This window comes from Acromyrmex echinatior, chromosome 2 (genome assembly GCF_024713525.1).
Source record: "Acromyrmex echinatior isolate Ae372 chromosome 2, ASM2471352v2, whole genome shotgun sequence".
Taxonomy (NCBI): Eukaryota; Metazoa; Arthropoda; class Insecta; order Hymenoptera; family Formicidae; genus Acromyrmex; species Acromyrmex echinatior.
In genome coordinates, this window is record NC_141853.1 from 1733273 (window position 1) to 1755665 (window position 22393).

Below are 22393 nucleotides of genomic sequence, written 5' to 3' on the forward strand. Positions count from 1 at the left end.
TTTTTCTTACAAACATAGATTGTAAACTTCTATCATTACATTTCTATTAGTAACTTTTATTTCACTGATTTCACTCTGTAAAAGAGTGCTATCTTCTTTTTTGTAAAATGCAGCGGTTGACGACAAGAGTAAAATAAAAATGACTAATTAAAGTGAATGAATTCTTATGAAAGATTTTTCGTTGGGAAGAATCGTAATTGCTTTTATGCGAATGTCGCACACGATCGTGCTGTTTACCGATTAACACATTAATGATACCAGTTAACCGGTTATTCCTTAGCACTTCGCGAATCGTAATAATTATCAGTTAACTAGTTTAATTGGTCGATTGATGTATAGTTTATATGGCGTACGATCTTTAATAAATCACGAGCGTCATGATAAATCAAAAATAAAACATTAAAGAATAAAAGCGAAGAAAAACACTAGAAAATCTCTTTAAATTCCAGATCTTGAATTCCAAGAAATTAAAGTTGTAGAATACCGTTGTAGAATAATTTGAAATTTTCAATTGTTCCAAACGTTTCTTCAATTCTAATTCTAACTTTCGATTTTTTCTTAATTATGAACACTTCAATAGGAAAAATATTTTGTTTTATGAATCAAAATTTTGCCATAAGAAAAATTTGATCGAAATGTATCGAGAACAAAACTTTTTTATTAAAATTTAACGAATAAAATTATAATTTTGCACCTAAATTGTTTACTTGACGTAAATAAATATTTTTGTTATTTACAAAGCAAAAAAATATATTTTATAGAAGCAACAAAGTTTTTTATTATATAAATCTTTGGTTGTTAAAAAATAAACAGTTTTGATGGAAACAAATTCTTTCCTGTATTCAAAAACAGGTATATTTACACCTATGAAAATATTCTTGTTCGATCAAATTTTGACAAGTATAGTGATAACAGAATATTCTGTATACATAATGTTTCTTCGTACAGTCGTTGTTCTACTCGTAGATTTTCGACGTACTTCTCAATCACCTTCTATCCTCTAAAACGTTAACACCCTTGTCGTCGATCGACAAAATTCTCGAGCGGCAAATCGTGTGAGCCAAGGAGAAGAGTGGCCGACGATTGCATTGCTCGCGTGGCGCAGTGATCGTGATGATGGGACGACAAGAGAAATACGAGCGCGTAAATACCGGCGCATTTTAACGGCGATAGCCGGGATTTTCCGCGTGACATCGGGGCCATGCGTTTTCTCGCGCGCTATAAAGAGAATGTCGACGACGGGAACAGCGGACGGCCCATTGACTTCCACGTTGTCCGCGCGCCAGAATTCGACACCGTAGTGGTCCATTAGTCCAACCCCTTCGGTCGTCGCGCGATCTTTTTGTAGAAATCATCGATGATAATTATTAGATAATATGAAACTAATTCGATTTCTCAGACAATTTTTTTAGTAAAAATGAGAATTTCAATTGTAAAGACATTTATTACTAAAAAATTAAAAATCATATTAAATTTGAATTTAATAGTTTAAATAGGTCATCCTAATCTCTGTCATTTAATTTTAATCATTAAATAACTACGAAAAGAATAAGTTTTTTTTTAAGTATCTAAACATTCAGCTAGATACGGATCGGAAAATAATTGTGGACTGTTAAAATAATTATGTAAGAATCTCAAACATGATTATAAAGAGTTCAGACATTCTATGATGTAATTGTTTGAAGAGCCAACAAAATTATTTTCAGATCGATTATTTATTAAGTTTTTAGATATTTCAACAAAATCCTGCAGCGTCTTTTCCTGCAACGAATATTTATTATTATAAGATAGATGCATATTATTATTTAGAGTTGCCCAACAGTGATTTTATCAAGATATATTTCTTAGTTCTTCGATTTTGCGGGAGTAAAAATGCGTGTCGATGTCCAACAAATCACTGCGAATGGTGCTTTCCTTGCCTACGGATCGGTGGAGAACGACGAGCCGAGCGTTTCGTTTGCTACCCCGCCTAACCAATTACGTGCATGCATCAGCGGTGCACGGAAATAAGCTGACGGTGATGTATGCACCAGTCGACGGAAGGATGCGCGGGTATGAGAGCAAAGGAGACACGATGAAGAGGAGGAAAAAGACTAACGACTACGCCCGCGAGAGATGCTATCGTTATCTACGCCAATAAACTCGAGCCCGGTCGTTTCATGGTGCAGTACATCATCGCCATGATGCACAAAGTGATGACGAGCGATGACCTGGAGGTAGGCGTCGTCGAATGAAGGTATATCCGCTTGTCATCATGGCTTTGCAACTGTTGATTGGTAGGCGGTTCGCGATGAAAACCAGAAGAGCTTTAAGCTCGGCGCAACACACCTACACATACCGCCTTGTAGCAATTTGTGCGGTTTGCTTTGCACGATTACAAAGTACCATCTTGAGAACTATGCCGCTTGTGTAATTATTAAAATAGCACACGCAAATAGCTCTGTTTAAATTGATAATATAGTTCGTGAATATAAATTGAAGAATCTATGAGTAATTAGGATTTACTAATTAAGCTACTGAAAATTCTAAAATTAATAGTTCTTTAAATTGATGATCAAATCTAATTTGTGAGATTATTATTTCAGTTTGATTATTGCAAGTCCGAAAATCGGCACGCAATCATATATCTGAAGTAAATGTATTTAAAAGAAATTACACATAGAATTATTATTTCGACACATCTATAACTTTGACCGTATAATTGGAGCTTCTTCTTACTTAGTTGATCTAAAATCAATAGTTCCTATTTTATCACATTTGGAACTTTGCTTGATTCTAAAGAGATATATTTTGGAAAAAAAAAAATAAAAAAAAATAAAAAAATTGTGAAAAGCATAAGAATATCAACAAGAATAAGACAACTTTCTTTGGAAGAAAGAAAAACTGGAAGATTATCTTTCGATAATTTATCAGAGACTGTAATTATTTTTTACTTAACGCCATCGATGCCCGTTCGATTGCGCCGTGCGAAATTCGCCGCTCGCGGGGTCGAGAGCGCGTAGGAGATTAAATCAAGGAGCAAGAGGGTCTTCCATAGATTACCAACGGTGGAACATCCAGCGCCGGTTGGCCGCACGACAATGTGGTAATTAATTGAAGCAAGACCGTCCCCGACAGCCTCTCTTCCTCTTTTGCTTTTTCTCCCTTCGCTTCACAGCCAACGAGCAGCTCTAGCCAAGAGAGCTGCTCGCGGCCTTTCAAAGCATTCCAAAGCGCGAGTCCGCCCGTTCCTCTCCACGGCCACTGCTCGCTTCTTCTTCTTCTTGCCTCCTCCCGCCCGTCCACCCGCCTGCTCGTCCGTCTCGCCCTTCCTGCCGGCGCGGTGTCGAGTCATTTCACGAAAGACCTGAGACCGCATCTTTATTTCTTTCCCTTTTGTCTTATAGATCTCTACAAGGACTATAATATATCGTATGGATCTTAGCTACCACAGATCGTAACTTTTGATCCTTACAGGCTTATTGGCCTTCTATTGGAGAGTCTCTAAATTTAATCAGATTCATTGAAATGAATTTCATAATGCCAATAATGCGATAGCAAACAAGGAGTTTCTTTCGAAAAAAATATCAATTTTACATTGTGGATTAGCCTCACAATATTTAGTAGTTTTATCATTACTTTAACTTAGAAATTTATTTACTCCATTTTTACAAAAACTAAGAATTAAAAGGTTTGCTGCAACAAACTGGGTTAGCTCATTTTATATTATTAGATTTTTTGAGGTTCATTAAACTGAATTTCTTGTTTGCTGTATATATATTATAAAATTCAGTTCAATGAACTTTAAATACAGAGACTCTGATAGAAACCCAATAAATCTAGAATAAAAATTACGATCTGTGGTAGATAAGATCCATACGATATATTATAGCCCTTGTAGAGTTTACTCCGTTTTCATAAAATGTAAATTAACTTACTGTTGCAGCAAATCAATTATAATCAAATATATCACATGGATTTTCTCCCATTCTGATCAAAATAAAAGAAAGAAGAAAAAAGAAGGATACAATATAAAAATATTCCAGTTTAGATAAGAAGAAATTTTGTCCCGTTAATTTACACTTACAGTATTCGAATCTAAAAGTTCTTTATACATTGAGATCCTGCAAAATTTGATTCCTTTACATTTTAATTATCTTAATCATTAATTTATTAATTTCCAAGTTAAACAAGTGTTCGATTCTCTCTTCGCGTTTTTAAATCCGACGTTACATTGGCGCAAACTGACACTATTTATCGCTTCATATGAGCAGCCAGCAGCACGCCAAAGCGGGGTAACGAGCGGAGTAACCCTTTAGTCAAACCTGGACCGCGCGTACGCGTTTGCATTTATATCGCGAGTCGGCGATATTACTCATGGTGTATCTTCGCGCGTTTGCGACGGAGCGCATTAAGCGGATACCGACGCGCGATTCTTTCTTACGGCCGAATACCTTTATCAGCGGGTGGCGCACCGTTTACTCATTTGTGGACGTCTGGTAGCACTTAACTGTTATTATGAAGCAGAGTCCGGCGGGAGATAAAGCGGGTACACGCTAAAGCGAACGATTAGCTGGAACTGCGAGGCTGGAATAGCGAGCTGACAAACGGAGGAAAGGAAGAAAAGCAGAAGAAGAAACATAGAAAATTCCCGTGGAGTCTGGGAAACGATATTGGACATTTGAAATAATTGATGCTTAATGAATACAACTAATAGCAAATGCAGTCTTGCAATACTTTAAATTAGCGCACTAAATTAGTGCAGTATGTTATATAATATTAAAAGCTTTATACATAAAATTAGCAAAGTTAATGTAAAGGTATATAAATATTTTAAACAATTAAATACCCAATAATGATATTGTCACATTTTTTAATAGAATATACATGTATTATTTTATTGTCAAAGTTGATTATGTCTGCATTTAAATACTTTAAGCGGCATCTACAATAGAGGATTTTAAAACTTAAATCTTAAGCCCTAAATTATAAGAAATTGACAAATCAAATGTGAGGAAAATAATCGACTATATGATTGATCATTTCTTATAACTAGCATAAGATTTACGTCTTAAAATCTCATTATAGATGCTACTTTATATAAAGCAACCTTTTATGCGCCTTTAAAGTGCACTAATCCTAATATAATATGAGTGATCAAATTCATTATAAGTTATCCAGTTATTCAGAAAGCGCGTTCAAGAAATTTAATCTTAACCCTCAACTACATGTCTCGTTTTAGAGTCTTAATTTACATGTCCGGGTCCAAGTCATCCATGGCGTCTTTGACTAGTTCTGTAATTATCACAAATCTCAATAGAAAATACCTAAATATATTTTTTTTAATAAAATGCTAGAATGTATAAAATATCCTAATATCAAAATATAAAAAAGTTTTGATAATAATTGAAAAAATTATATCAAAAAATACTAAAGAACAATTTGTGAAAAGAGTGCAATAATCAGTTTTTTTTCTTTTTTTTTCAATAAATCATATCTTTATGATAAAAAAAGATACAGATAAAAATAAGTAGTATTTTGGAAAGAGGAAGAAAATATGAACTTTAAAAAAAAATATGTTATACTGATTCATTTCAAAAAATATAATTATTTGCGCGATTGAAGTGGAGACATTTTTATACATGCTCGGACAAATAATATCAGAGGTTTGTCGAGTATTTTCTTCTTAAAAAAAAAAAATTACAACAAAAATATTTTATATTAAATTTATAATGATTTCGATTATTTACTCACGATTTTATAACTCCGAAAAAATAAAGCGATTATTTTTTTCATCAAGACGCCTCTCTCGCAAAAATACTTTTTTGGCAATAAATGCAGCACTAATAAACAGGCATTTACTAAAAACGAATTTTCATTCTCGGCAAAAATCTTGAATTTATATTTGACGGGTCCAAGTCACACAAGCTAAACTTTTATTGCATCGCAATTAGCATCAAGAGTTTTGATTTGAGACAACAATGAAACAATTACATCACCGTGATTGATAGAGAAAGGTTCCAAGTTTTTTTACTCTTTCACTTCAACTCTGCAATATTAACCATATGAAAATAATGGCCAACTAAAATTTTTACCCGGATCCAAATGGCCCACTTAAGTAATTGAGAGTTAATTGGTAATCGTGAATCTGGTGAACTCGGACATTTTTTTCGATTACGTTATAAAAAATGTTTATAACAAATATTTTCCTAAACTTTACATAATTTACATAATTTTAATTTAAATAATTTTATTTCTCAAATTTAAATCTTCAAAATAAAGAAAATAGTCATTTATGTCAATTTTATGTAAAGAAATATTAATTTAAAGTACATCGAACTTATGAATATTAGTGAAGAAAATTTCGGACCGGGAATAGGGTTAAAGTATCGTTTAAGATTAAAGTATAAGTCAAAAAATATATGGTAAAACATAAGAAATTGAATATCCAAAGAATTTATATACAATATTATGCGCAGAATGTATATCCCAGATAGTTTATTATTAGAATCAAAAGGACAAATTGCTGGTAACCCAAGCGATGGTAACGCAAAGACTTTTCCTCGTTACTTTCACATAACATCAATGCGTCTTTAAGATCCACCGCAGTGACGATCGATCAAACCAGGAATCCCAGGCATCTAGCGACATGGCGTTTATCACGAGTTGCATTTGCAACCGTAAAGACGCAGAGAACATCTCGATGATGTCGAAAAGAAGATTGCCCAAAGTATCGCAGTGAAGAGGCGTTACACGCGTTTCTACATTATCTCCGTGAATGATCGGCCGGCATTTTTCTCATTCGCGTAAAGTACTAATTGAGACGATGGCTGAGTCCTCGGTAGAAGTCCACTCAGGTTGACATGTTTCACCATCTTCACCGACGTAACATTAGCTGATAATGAGTGTCTGTGAGAGTTGATATAAATCGTTCAATTAATTAGTACGAGGCGTAAGTATGATTAAAATGAGGCGTTAGGCCCTGGTTGGAATCCGGCTCTATTTATCGAGTTTACGATTATGCCATCGGGCGAAATTCATATATAGTGGACTCATTCGAAAGGTGTTGGAATTCCCGTGCAATATTTTCCATGTAAATCTGAGACTTTTTTTTTTACTTATCGTAATATCTGTTGCAATTCAATTAATCTTTCTCATTTCAAATATCTACAATTTATACACACACAATTTATAGAATATAAATATTAAAGTAAATATTAAAAGAATCGACAAGACAACTAAAAATCTATAAAATTTGAAATAAAAATTTAATCGTTAGAGAAATGAAATTCCTTTCTATTAATTGCTCAAATTTTAATTAAATCTTTAAAACAAATGTATCTTTTTTAAAGGAAACGTGAAGAAAGCACAATAATGTTGAGAATTGCATAGTAGGATCGATATATAATGACGTCTAGCACGATCTCATTGTAATTTGTCGGCAAAATCGCGGCATCGTCCACCTGGCGAAGTCGCTAATGAACTAAGCTTAAAAGCGAAGGCAACCCGTTCGCTTGTGGCTTATCGATAGACGCGATCCCCGCAGTCGGACTCCTCTCATCTTCTCGAAGATAGGAGAATCGCGTCGATGAATGGCCGTGTCCAGCAAACAAATTGCAAGATACGCCACGGCCGCAGGCAGCTTGTTACCAGCTTCCCTATTCCGCACCCTTCATCTTGTCCTACATCCCTTTCGCCTGGAATAATCTCTTTCAGATCCTTTTGGATCACCATCCCTTTTTCTCGATCAAGGGTTCGATTGACAGTATAAAATATGAAAAATGAAATATGAAAAATATGGAAAATTCTGAATCTTAGATGCTTCATAAATCGTGTAAGAAAAAAATACATCGGATAAACAATTTCAATATCTATCTAAAAATTTAGCTATAGATACAGACCTGAAAATTTGAACTATCCAAATTTAATTAAATAGAATGCTTAAAGCAAGTTGCTTGAGTATTAAAACTTTTTGTAACGTTATTGCTTATATATTCATGAATTTCCTACATAATTATTTTAATAGTCCACAAAATTATTTTCATATCTATATAGGTATACATATATTTAGCTACATTTTTAAATTCTTAAACTCTATTTTTCATCTGTTTTTTCTTACACGATTTTAAAAACAAAATTGTTCTCTCCATGTAGATATCTAAAAATTGAAAGGAATCTAACAATATAAGACTATGAATTTCACAACGTTAGATTTTAACTATAAATATCGAAAACGTTTAATACAAAAGATATTTAAAATTCTAGAAGTGAACACTTATTGGTTTCAAATAATAAAATATCTGAAGACATTGGAAGATTTTAACGAAATGACGCTGAAGAGTGCAGCAAATTTCACGGTAACAGCAGGTGTAAATATTGCGTTTTTATTGGACAACGTGCTCGACTGCGAACTTTCAATAACCTGGCGAGGTACATAGTAATAAGCTGGTAATGATCCTGGTCGGCGAGAGTATAACCCAAGGACGCTGCGGTAGGTAGCTGTCGTTATTGGACACCGTATCGGATCAGACCTGATAAGAGAGCGCTAAAAGCGCTTCGCGTTGCCGCCGCATCTCGGAACCTTCTCACCGTTTCTGGTATCTTCTTTTTTCTTACCGGAGGTCGACCTTCGACTCTGTGTTACTCACGTTTTTATCTATCCCGGAATCACGACGCAGCAGCTGAAAGCGGTTCTTAAATGAGAGCTTTTAAGCGAAGTCGTATGAACGAGAACATATCCATTAATCATCATTGTCCTAAAATTTTAGATAATGTTTCTTAATTTTGATTCAATTAAAATAAAGTATAATAAATCTTGTCTTAGCATTCTATATGAGAGATTTCCAAAGTGTGGATCACTCGACCCATTGATGAGTCGATTTTTTATGAATAGCAAAAATTTTCTGAATGTTAAAGAGAGAGCACTGAATGTTAAATTAGCTTTATTAATTCATGTAATTGTACAAACTTACACATGCGTACCTTAATTTTATATAAAATTAGATTTTCAACAATAGTAAGAATTAAAACTGAATTTCAAGATAAATTATAATTATCGAACTTCTTGCGTCTGAAAACGAATCGTGTCGATGTCGATGTTAAAAGTGTTATCAATAGAAATACAAGAAACAAGCACATTCTTCACACACACATATAATTCATTATATATTTGAGAAATAGATTTATAAAATTATATTTTTTAATAAAAATTTAAAAAATAGAAGGAATAAATTAGTACGGATAAAATGGTATAGATACACAAAAAATCAGTTTACCTTTCTTACCGCTTTTTCATATTTATTAACTACAGCTAGATCGCGGATATCTGATGTTTTACAAAGTCGCCATTTCTTATGAAAGATAAGCGCGAATTTCTTCTTACATTCGAATATTTCTTTAAGTGACAATAATTGGCGGCAGCTCGATAACTGTGTTTTTAGAAAAATAAAAGTAGTTTTAAATGTAGTTTTTGCTTAGAAGTAAACCATAGCGTAGTAAGATTCTGAAAAACACCGATAAATTACGACTATTCGTGGATAATAAACTTGGAAGATACTAAGATGTAACCGTTCAGATTTCGAATAATTCTCGTCGATCGTGTCGGCACTCGTGTTTTTCTGATTCATTATAGCGGCAAGTGAGCCGGCACGGAGATCGAAGAACGCGATCCACGGCTATGCGGTTCGATTAATATTGAACGCCCGACGACGATGACGACGGCGCGAGGCTACTACCAATCGACCGATCCTAACTTTTCTCGCATAACTCGGAAACTTCTTCGTCGCATGCTGCAGATCAATCATTTTTTTCCGTGCATCCCATTACCCCCGATGTATCGGGGACGCTCGCTTGACTTCGTCTTGACATATCAAGGTCTCTTGTTACCTCGAAAAATGAAGTATTCTCTGACTATTAATAACTGACTAATGGTAAATGGTATTATCCTTGTACCTATATCTTATCTTGATATCTATAATATGATATCAAGAATAAACTTTAGTCTTGATTTCACGAAAGATCAATAAAAAAGTGATCAGAGTTCTAATAAACTTCAGAATACATATTGTGTGTATTCTATTGGATTCTTCTAAAATGTCTTCTCTTTAAAAAAAAAACGTTGCAACAATTTTTATTTCGTAAGATCTGAAAAGATACCTAAGATACTTTCCAGCAAGAGACACAAATGATATAGTAACCTAGTGAGTCATTACATCCTCGTTGTTTGCTAATATTATAATAAATAAAGATAAAATGATTCATTGTGTTATACTGTGTCATTTGTGTTTCTCGTGGGAAAGCACTGTACATATCTTTCCAAATCTTGTATCAAAATAAAAATTGCAGCAACATTTTTCATAAAAAGAAAATATTTTAGAAAAATCTAATAGTCATATGCAGTCATATGCATCCTGTGGAACTTGATTATTTTTTTCGTTGATTTTACAATACTTCTCATAATATCAAGAAGAAAGGATTATTTCGTCTTTGGATAAACTAGATATGTGATAATTTATAGGTCTGATTTTTATTTCTACACTAGGCTGTATTAGAACTCTCTTTCTCACTTTTGACAAATACATCACATAATATAGGGTAACTCCAGTATATACGCCGCATCTAACAAAAATTTAATTTATTAAGTATTATTTACTATTTTTAAAATAAATGAACTACATCAATAAAAACTTTGTACTGTACTGTCTATTATAAAAAAAAATATTAGAAATTCGAAAGTTATTTTTCGTGTTAAAAAAAGCTTTTTAAAACCCCTACATTTTTGCTGTATATCCCATAGGGATGGGATATATGGCTACTCATAGAGGGAGGGAAATATGTACGGCTAAAAAAATTTACAAATAATGCTTATAAATAAAACATAAAATGCTAAGACACAATAATTCATAAAATATGTTTACAAAATTTTATTAAGGAATAAGAATGATAAGTATGTATGAAGTAATAAATAATAATTATAATTTTCCTATATATATTACAAGTGTTATTACATGAGGTACATATTTTATGTAACGTGTTTATTGTATTTAGTGCACTGAATCTGAGTACTTTATATATTTTGGGTATAAATCCCGCCTGTTAAAAATGCCATATATCCCAAAGAGATGAGATATACAACAAACTAAACAAAGAATACAAGAGCAAAGTATTTGTATTTTGTTATACGACATGCTTTACTATTCCTCTACACTCATGTATCACGAAATAGCCACTAGTCTTTTGCACGTCCTACAGTAATCATTTTATGTAAATTATAATTTATGGTGGCGCTACTTAATACAGTGACAAATCGATTCAACTCACAATAATTTCATTAATATTAACATTAAGAAACTGAAATCATAACACAATATTAATATAACACAAAGGCATATAACAGAATAGTTGCAGGAAAATTACCCCCACTCCTTTTATTTTTTCTGACTTCTGTGACGTAAAACAAAAATAGAATGATACAATCAGCGCTAATAGCGTCTCCCCGAACGCACCTTATTAGTTCAATCACAGAAAATCGACCTCTACTAATAAATAAAAAAGAATAAAAGAATAAGAATAAGAGAGTAAGAGTGGAAGCTGAAGTTTATCGAAAGATAGAACAACTCAATCTGAACTAATACTGATGATCAGAGTACTAAGGACAAAATTTATCAGTACTTTTAGATCCATGTCTCAATGCGGAATGCGTGCCGCTGAAAGCGGGCGCGTGCGCGCGGAATAGCGGGCACGGGGCGTAGCAATGCGTGTGTCGCAAAGAATGGCGATCCTAGACTAAAAACAGAACAGCACCAAGGAATGCAACGCATTGCGGCACACCTTGCCGCCGGCAACTGACGAGTCCCCGGCATGGCTCGCACGGCGATAGACTTACGACTCGATCGTCACGTGACACGCGTGAGATATGGCAAAGTCGCGCCAATAATTGTCGCATATTCCGACAATTCCGACGACTATCTTGTCGGCCGCTGTAACGTGTTACTTTCCGTAGAATCTCTCGCAGGAGACTTGCAGCGACGAGCGTTGGAGGTTTCAAGTTATTAAGTCTATTATTTAAGTTAGACCGATTAATTTTAGGCTGCTCATTTATTTTAAAGTTAACTTGCAAAATATTTCAAAATAATACACTTTTATTTAACAATAATTAATTTTTTCTTATTAATATTTTCTTGAATCTTACCGTACAGTAAGTTTGACACACAAGTGAGCGATGTCAAGATCATTGAGCACTAAACTATACATCTTCAATATTATAATGGAGAACGTTAGAGTAAATAATTTCAATTTTTAAGCAATTTTGTGTTCTTATATATTTTATATTTTATTAGTGGGTACACATCAGATTATAAATAGATACTATTAAGTATTAACAAATAATTTTGTTTTCCAATTTAAATATTTAATTCTCTCATTGCACAATGTATTCTCCGGACAATTATTGTTACATAAGGTAAAGGTCTCAGTGATTGGTCGAATATGAGGCGTCAAGTGGCTTGCCGCTCGATTGATTCGCGATCTGTAGATTCAAATTCAATCTCATCTGCGCTCACATATGCGATTTTTCCCGTTTAAGGAATAGAAAATGACTCCATTTGTCGCAATTGAAAATGCTACACCTAAGAAAATCTAACGAATCTACAAAAGTGAGCCACTCAGTATAAATATAGATTTATCACTGTATAAACCAGTGGATTTTTCCTTTACAGTGGAAATTCCTTTCCTTCCAATAAATTTTATATAAGTGTGTCCGGATACATAGGTATATATCCGGATGCCTCATATCCGATCAATCACTGGAATATTTATCTTACGTAACAATAATAATGAATAACATCGTTTCTTTCTTTCTTCTTAAATTAATAATAAGATTATGTGTTATGTCTAATATAATTAATATAATTATTTAAAAATCTAAATAACAAATATTTTATCATTAAAATGTTAAATGTATAAAAATTTTGTGTTACATTAATTAAGAGTGGTCTATTTCTTTGGAGGTAAAATTTACCTGTAAACACCTATATAATATTATCGATATCGGCGATAGCATTCTAGAGTTAAATAAATATTTAAAATTTATAAATTCAGTAACAAAATAAGACTCTCAGAATCATCAAATAAAAAATAGAAAGAAAGTCTATATGAATCGAAACGAAGGTATGTAATGATGCACAAATGATGATGTATAAATTATTATGTATATAATACATAAAAAATATAAATATAAATACATACAAATTATACATACAATATATAATAAAATTAAAAAATTTATTACACACAAGCGTGTAATTTGCTAAAGTTTGCCGCTACGTTCTGCGCATAGTACGCCAATGTACGCAATGTGCGACAATGAAGGGGCAACTAGAGAGCTTGAGAAACCTGCGCCGAGTAATGGCGTCCAGTTGCCAATCATAAATAACAGCAGGTCGCGTGGCTTCCGCGATTCTACGAAGCGTCGGCATGGATTTCGCTTCATAAAGGCGTGCGAGAAGCGGTGATTAATTTTCGCGGACACAAATCACGCTCGCCAGGATCACGCATACATCGATCAATCGAACGATTGATCGATTGATCACTAGTGAGGTAAAACGAAGGTAGCCGACCATTGGTGTCGACAACTCAAAGCTATTGTTTGCACAAATGTTTCGAGCGATGTGTTTAATGTTTCTTAACTTTTAATTTAATTTATCATTATCATCATGTATTTTAATAATCAAAATATTCATATTCAACGAAATTATTATTGCTATAAAAATTATATTTGTGTGTGTGAATTTTTCATAATAATAAATAATTATTTATATGATTGTCCCAAAACTGATGATAAATATTTTAAAGATAGATTCTTAATTTGTAACATTTTGAGAGACGAAAAGTCTAATATGAAAAGATCGAGGTTTTGAAAAGAAAAATGAGAAGAATTTAAAAAATTATGAATAATGGGACCAGAATTTCGCTCTCAGAGATAGCAAGATATTCGGTATGAAAGTGATCAATTTTGTTTTTGTCAAAGGCATAAGTTCGAGGAAGGACTTTTACATTGATCAGCTTGCCATTCCGAGCACGAAATTCTAATCCCTTTATCAATAATTTTTAAATTCTTCCCACTTAAAAACTATCACACTCTTGACATTTTTGTATTACACTTTTCGTCATAAAATGTTACAAAGAATCTGTTTTTAAAATATTTATCGTCAATTTTGGGTACACAATAAATAAAAAATTATTATTATATAGTTCAATTTATAGTTTAGTTTTAGTTTATAATTTCGTTAAAGAAATGAATCATTTATTGCTAAATTTGTTAATGCTATACATCCATAGGAGTTATAAACGGTGTTAACATATTTTCATTTACAAATAAAAAATATATCTCTAAGACTTTTATAAAAATGCAACTCGTAAAAGTTTTCAAGAGTTGACGCCTATGCTTCTGGAAGGGAAAGAAAAAAGGCAAAAGGCGTCTCAATGGCGACACGAGCCCGCTCCGTGGAAACTGGCTCTCGAGGAAAACCTCATTCAATTCAATTCTAATGCCGCTGCCACCGCGACAGAGTCGAGCACTCGATCTCAAGATCGCGGCCGGGAAGCTATTGCCCGGCATTTACGATCGTTTCGAATGATGAGAGTATTCTCACTATGTGAAGATTGACGACGAATTGTGACTTTCCAAAAGAAATTAGATTCTGAGAAACCGGGAAACATTTATAAAGAAAATCCTGTACTGAATACGTAATGTACGAAGTATGTAAGAATGTGAAATCTAATTCAAGCATCCAAAAAATCTTGAATATTTCGAAATAAATAGCTTTCAGAAATATAACTTCTAGTAAACATTGAAACATTTGTGAAGTTTAATGTATCATTCCGGAGAGTTTGCGTGAAATTTGGCGTTTTTAAACTTCAGAGTACGCGACCGCATGTTCGAGTTGTCGGCGCGTCTCATCACTTTTATTGACATTAACATACATTCATTACACCCACCGCGCTGCCAGTCGGCAACATTGAAGCTCGTCGACGTATTAGCGGATCTTGAGGAATGCTTATGATTTTACGAGCCTCTTTAATATGCGTTTAGCTTCCACCGGTAGCTCGGGCTCACGATGCCTCCGGCTCCTTCTCTCTCATTCCGACTATCTTCACCGACCACCGCCGCCTCCTCAGCATGCCTCCGTACGACATTTTCTGCTTAACCTTTGAACTCTCGCGGCTGTCTCGAGCGGCCCGAAGCGGCAAGTGCATTCCAGCCAGAAGCAACGATTGTTGAAAAATCCGACCCACGGGCCCGGAAACATCTATATCGATCCAAGACGGAAAAGAGCGACCCAATCAAAGCAACCATTGAAGTGTAGACATAAAAAGAAATATCAGAAGAGAGAGAGAGAGAGAGAGAGAATATATTCAATTTTTCTGTTTAAAAAATTTTTGAATTCGTATTCTCCTCGTCTTAATTAGTAAATATAACAAAAATCATAAAATGCTTGAACTTTTGATCTTTTAAATATGTCCTTAAATACTCGTAGTTGACTAGTTTCTCTGAAATGACTTGTTTTTTTTAAATTTATTATATTATATATTGTAGATAATATTTAAAACTGAAGGCACATTTGTATCTTGTTTATATAATAATATGTAAGCGATCATGGTCTACCAAAAAGGAATTGTAAACGGAATGCCGAGACTTTTCGCGGATCATTTTTCACTCTCATAATCGTTCATCTCATCTCGGCACTCGTGACATTGCACTAGCTGACAGTGACGAATCGACAGTCCTCGAGTCAATCCTTGAGTCATCGAGCAGTGCCAGTGTCTCTCTGTCCGACGCGTCTTGTGACTAATGAAAATGTCCCGTCGGATTGGAAATGAAATAAGAGAACCATTCGAATTATCTTTCGCGCGATTGCACATCGATTAACGATTAGTGATGTATCCGGATAAATGTAATAAACTAATAATAAACTAATAACAACTGATTTATATTACTTATAAAGTAAAAGATGAAATCATGAATGATGAGTATTATGCTCGATTCTTAAATAGAAATTCTTTAACAAAAGCATTTCCTGATAAAAATTTTTCAGAATTTTCGTATGAATTGAAACACTTTTCATACACACTGAGAATACTTATATCTTTTCTTAGAATTTTTCATATATATAAATTTTGAAGTACAATATATTCTAAGATTTCTAAAATTCCTTATTCTATAATTTTTTATGAAATCTTAAAAAATTTTTTAAAATTTAATTTAAAGTTTTTCAAAAATTATAAAAGAAAACATTTTTTTAATCTTAGAATTTTATTTATTGGATTTTTTAATTGTTTCAGATTTTACACGTATGAAACATTTTATTAAAAAATATAGACTTTTTCGGTACTTGCAGGTTCTAGAAAATATTTAAATTTATAAAAAAATCTGACAAATTTTTTGAAAAATTATAAAATTATTAACAAATTTTCAAAATTTCTGAAACATAAAAATTCTAAAATATAAAAAATATTTTTTCTCTATTTAATTAATAACGAAATAAAAAATTTTTTATAATTATTCTGATATTGTATTTTTAATACAATATTTATAATTTATACATTTATAATCATTCCAATTATTGTATTTTATACAGAAAAAAATCACTATTTGAAGATATTATTAAGAAATAAAGCATATCAGCACTTTTATATTTAAATTGTCTTTCGGAAGATTAAACTTTCGCTATTTTTCAAATAAACGAATCAGTTGTAGAAAATAATTTACTTTTCAAATCAAAAGAAACGAACGTTGTGTGAGTGTACTTCAATTTGACAAGCGTATGCTACACTGTTGTCAGCGACAGATTTATGTTCAGTGCAAATGATTTCGTCAAAAACGCGCGCAGACGTCCGGCGATATCGCGGCGCGGCCGCCATGCTTCTTGGAGCGCGCAGACGCGACGCAGTAATTGCGAGGCATAATTGCACGGCCCCCTTTGTTTCTTCAATTACTCGTCTAGACTGACGGTTGGCGTGTGTGGGTGGAAAGAACGAAACAACTCGACGGAAACAAAAAAAAGGAACGACATACGGTCGGTAGAAATTTATAATTTTTTTTTTAGTTAGAGTTTTCTTATAAAATTAATTCCTTCTCCCTTTCCTTTTCATATCTGCGAACTATATTATCATATACGTGGGAAAATGCTAAATTAAAATATTGGAAGCGTTATCTGTGCGAATATAAGTTTTTGAAATTTAATTTCATCGGATAGGAAAGTTTAACAATTTCATATGTTATCAATTTTGAAACATATTAGTAAGACTGTTAAAATATCAAAGAGAAATTTCTCTCTCTCTCTCTCTCTCTCTCTCTTTCAACATTCAACGTTCATTTTTGCTTGATATACAATTTGCTGGAGATAATTTATTTAACTAATAACTATCAACATTCGTTAATAACTTTCCGTGAAGTCCAGCTCCTCGGATTCTTGGAATCCTATAGCTCTTTAGAACCTTAGATCCACGACTTGTTGAGTCCTTGAATTCTCTCGGATCATCGTATCCTAACGTGCGCAGTAACTCAATGAGTTAATCTCCAATCAATTAACAGTGAATTCTGTGTTTGCGCAGGTACTTAGGTAAGAATTTCAATTAGTGGACAAGGAAAGCGAAGAGGAAGAGGCGGGAGGGGACGATCGAAGACTAAGACAATTAACGGAGAGTTCGTCGAACAGGGTCGCGCTTCCGGGTTTTAACGAATCAACTATGGATTAATCGGGCTCGTGATTTTCCTTGCACGTGCAGTTTCTTTCTTTCGATCATGCGTCACACGAGCTCAGTCGCATTAACGATAATTGAACTATCGCTGGCCTCTCTAATTGCATTCGTTACGAGATATACCGAGATCTTTCATAGAGTGCGAGTTACCTACATACACTTCGTCTTTTTTGTGTTTATGAAAGATATACACTTTTGTTTTGTCATATATATTTGCTCGATTTTTTTCTTCGGAAATATTGCCTAATTCGATAAATCTTTTTATTTGTAAAAACTTTTATTTATCAATTTATTAAGTAGTGTAGCACAGCAAATTATTTTATAATTTCCTAGTATTAATCCTGTTGCTCGCCATTTGTCCGTCAATCGATTGTTCGTCTGTAAGATTTTTCAAAAATGGCTTAACTTTTCCAAATTCTGTTTTAAAGACCTTAGCTCTATTGTAGCACAAAGAAATTCAAAAAGAATTCAGTTACATGCCATTAAGTTCATTTTCAAATGCAAAAAGAATTCTTTTCAGAACTTTTCAAAAAACGAATATTCTCTTTACATCTGAAAATAAATTCAAAATTGATGACATACGATTGAATTCTTTTTGAACTTTCTGTGTTATCTGAAGAGTCAAATTAATTTATCGTAAGAGAGCTAAAGTTCAAGATCAATGAGATTTTCAGTAATATAGTAACAAAAAAGTTTAAAATACTAATCTTAAGAAATTGTAATGTATCATATTTCGACACTCTTAATGATATTCTTCTAATAATTACAGGTTTTATATTGCATTAATTATATCCGTTGCAAAGAGTTTATTTTAAGTTGATCAAAGTTAAATTTAACAAAGTCTACAACAGTATATTTTCTTACGTCTACAACAGTATTTTCGTCGCACAATAAGTCACTTCTACAGTGGATAAGATAAAGAAGGCGCAGAGGAAAGGGTGTTTTGTGGTAAGTTTTTCGGCTGTACGGAGAAAATGGGGAAATTTGCTGGTTCATGAAGTGCTAGCGGAAGAAAGTTTATGAGCTTGGCGAAAGAGAACGGGCGGCTAATTTTTAAACAAAGCCTAATTTCCGCAACTTCATAGCATAGTCTCGTGGTGGTTATTACTTGCTGGGATAATAAATGATTATTACGCCGTCGAGGGAAAGGGCAAGATGGGGATTGTAGGGGTTTCTACGAAGGTGGGTGAAATGCTTTGATGTTTTCTCGCTTGGATGGAAGCAAGCCGAGCGACAAACTCTTCGATATTCGGACGATGAAGAGCACTTTACCATCCTGCGGAAGTCAGGAAGAGGCGAGAGGCTACGGCGCGAATGTTTGGAGTCCTTCCCCATCTTTACCCTTTCACAGCTGGTTATCCCTTCTGTGTTCCTTCGTGGTAAAACTTTTGTAATACGCATCGAAATTGCATTGTTCATCGTATATACTCCCGTTGCTTTTACAATCTTCCCGCTTTCTCTCTCTCTCTCTCTCTCTCTCTCTCTCTCTCTCTCTCTCTCTCTCTCTCTCTCACACGAGATTTTGTTCCTAAAATACATGATTTTCTGCGTGTCCCGCTCTTTATCGCAGAACCTTCTCTTTTTCTCGCTCTGCTCGCCGACAGGTCGTCAATGAAATAACTGCGAACGGTGCCGCGAGACACGCAAAATTGATGAAAGTATGCGCGTCGCGCGCATTCCGCTCGCGTTTGCCATCGAGCGGAACGGAGCGGACTCGCGCGCTCGCATCTACGATTCTCCTGCTCTCTTTCTATCTCTTCTCTGTTCTTTATTAATGAGGGAACATTCTCTGCAAGATTCGCGTCCCCGCACGCGGCTGGATGCCCGGATCGTGCGCGAACAGAGAGGAATCCGCGCGCGGAAATCAACACGCCCGCGCAAAATGAATGAAAAACAGATGCACGCGAGAATTCAAAATTCATCCCTCGCTCTCGTCCTTTGATCCTGAGGGACCAGACTGGCAATAGGCCTCGGCGCATTTTAACGTCGACGACTTTCGGATACATCCAATTACTGAGCGCATTGCGGTTTCGCGAGCTATTCGCGTCAGCCAGAATCTGCATCGATCATGTCCGGCAAGCCGTTAATAAAGTCGAACGCCAACCAAGTATTTTGTCAAAATCTTGACACGTACATCGCGGGTATCCGTGTTGATTCACACTCCCATATTATTGCACGAAGATTTTCAAATAAAATCCTATAATTTTAACTGAGTTGACACGCAAATTTCTTCTTTACCAAAGATATTTAAAGAGATAGAACTGAAAACTCGAATATTTTCTGATTAATTCAATTAAAGAATTTCGAGAAGATTTAAATGAGTTAGAATTCAAATAATTTATTAAATATCTAAAATTCTGCGGTCTAAAAGGTATAAGCGGAGGTCGATGTACATTTGTTTCTCTTAACTTCAGAAATAAAGGGTCAAAGTTCCATGGTAAGGGACTCGACACTTCATCTTCCTGGAAGACAAACTGAAAAGTGGAAGGTGAGGATGTTGAAGAGTAGGAGAGAAAGAGAGAGAGAGAGAGAGAGAGAGAGAGAGAGAGAGAGAGAGAAAGAGGGCGCAGTTTAGGTCTTGGGGCCCTGCTGCGCGAAGATGTAGGGATAAGGAGATATAAATGGGTCCTGGTTGCGGTCTGAGGGCAAATATAGACCGACATATAGGATATCGGAAAAGGATTCCCGATGGGCCAAACGGGACCGAATAACACCGGTATGGAAATGCGATTGGCTTTTAAACGTCGAACTGCGCACAGCTATGTTAATCCTCGCGCGTGTTAGCCGAGGTGTAACTTCTGTTTATCTTCGTATCGGCCCCTGACCAGATTTAATGAATGCGAACAGACCACCTGCGAGACACGAGAAAACCAACAACACCATTCTCGGTAAAATCGCGCAATTCTTCGTCCATCTACAGTTTGAGTACGTATTTCATTTGAGGAAGAATTAGGAAATCTTTTAAAGCTGCAAAGAGGATAGAATAATGCAGTGATCCGTTGGAACAAATAGATTTCAAATACTAATAGATTCTCAGGAAGAACAGTTTTACTGAAATATCTAAAAATTTAGCTATGTAGATACAGATCTGAAAATAATTTTTTTAAAATAATTTTTGTTAAATTATTAAAATAATTACGTAGGATGGTTAAGCTAGTTGTTAGAATATCAAAGCCTTCAGCAGCATTATTCATCATTTCGACGAAATTCAACGAAATTATTTTTAAATCTGTATCTAATTAAATTTTTTTAATGTCAATAAATTCGTTTTTTTTTTAAGATATTTAGTTTTGTAAAAAAAAGATTTTACAATCAATTTCTGCATGGCGATGTAAAATAAAAATAAGTAAAAGTTTAGATATTTATTTTCGTAGATCTCCTTACCTTTTGTTAGATAATTTAAAATTACGTCTCTAAAATGTTTAATAAAGTTTTATTATACCTCACATGAGAGTATATGTATCTGTACACGTAAAAAATGTGAGTTTTATTCTTTACGTGCTCATTTATTGCTATAAAAAAATGCATCTCGCCTATCGATCTGATCCAATGTGATGGATTCACTTCGCTTCGCAATGGAAACGCGAGTGATGGCTACGAGCGTCAGCTAAGAACGGAAAACGAATACACGGCTATCCTTCTTTTTTTCACGCGTCTCTCCGGTACATGGCCCGGCAAAGTATAACTTATGGCAAAACGAGCGGGCTCTTCTTGTAAAACAGATACAACTAAGAGCCGACATTAATGATCCCATTTGTATGCCGCGTGGCAAGTGCTTTGCGATAATACGAGGTCGTCGAAATGCGTAAAGGAATGATCTCGCAGAGTCAAATTTCATGTAGAGCTTCTTGTAACCAATGTAATTATTCATGCGTTATCGTTCAAAACAAGATTGTTTTTCTTTTAATTTTATTGATATCTTAATTTTAAGGATTCGCGTCTAAAAACGTAAGTTCTATGAGGAAGGAATTTCGTAGACTCCTTGTCAAGAATACAAAATAGAATTCATGAAGACGAGAATCTAAAAGATTTAATGAGAATCTCTGTATTTAAAATGCTGATAATTTGAGAAATCTAGCCTCTAAAAAATTTATATATTTTGTTGAGGTTTATATCTATCGCGAAATATAATATTGACAAAAATGCAAAGTTTCATATAAGAATAAATATCGTAAAACAGCATTCCTCCTATACATAGATAGTCAAAAGTGATGTACGTTATAATGTACGTCGAGTCTGTAATGTATTTATTAAGAGAACGTAAAAAATGAAAATGCCTCGTGGAGTGGGCAGCTGCTGCGACTATTTGAAAGGAATTTCGAGATTAGAGGAGATGCCGTTGCGGCCGATGAATCATTCCGGGCACGCGATTTCTGGCATTCAAAGGAGGCGTTAAGTGATTAAGCGACCAGTTGTCATCGGTGACATTAACATATTACGTGCACCGTAGCTAGAGCTAATGTCTTGTATCCATCTAAACCGCCTACCATCCTGCAAGAAAAAATTATATATGACAGACGCGACAGTTCTTCAAGAAAGCGTTGAAATAATCGTCAGTGAAGAGAAGAGGAAGTCTTGGCGTGATGAAAAGCGTTGTTGAACTAGTCGACATGTTTAGGCTCTCTGGATGTAGGTACGTCTGGGTAAAATAACT

At 34.3% G+C, this 22393-nt stretch overlaps 1 protein-coding gene across 8 annotated transcripts in view; it reads right to left on the reverse strand.

The window, feature by feature from the left end:
* vg (transcription factor vestigial) overlaps positions 1–22393 on the reverse strand; it is a 61110-nt gene that overhangs the window by 17657 nt on the left and 21060 nt on the right. The window lies entirely within an intron of this gene.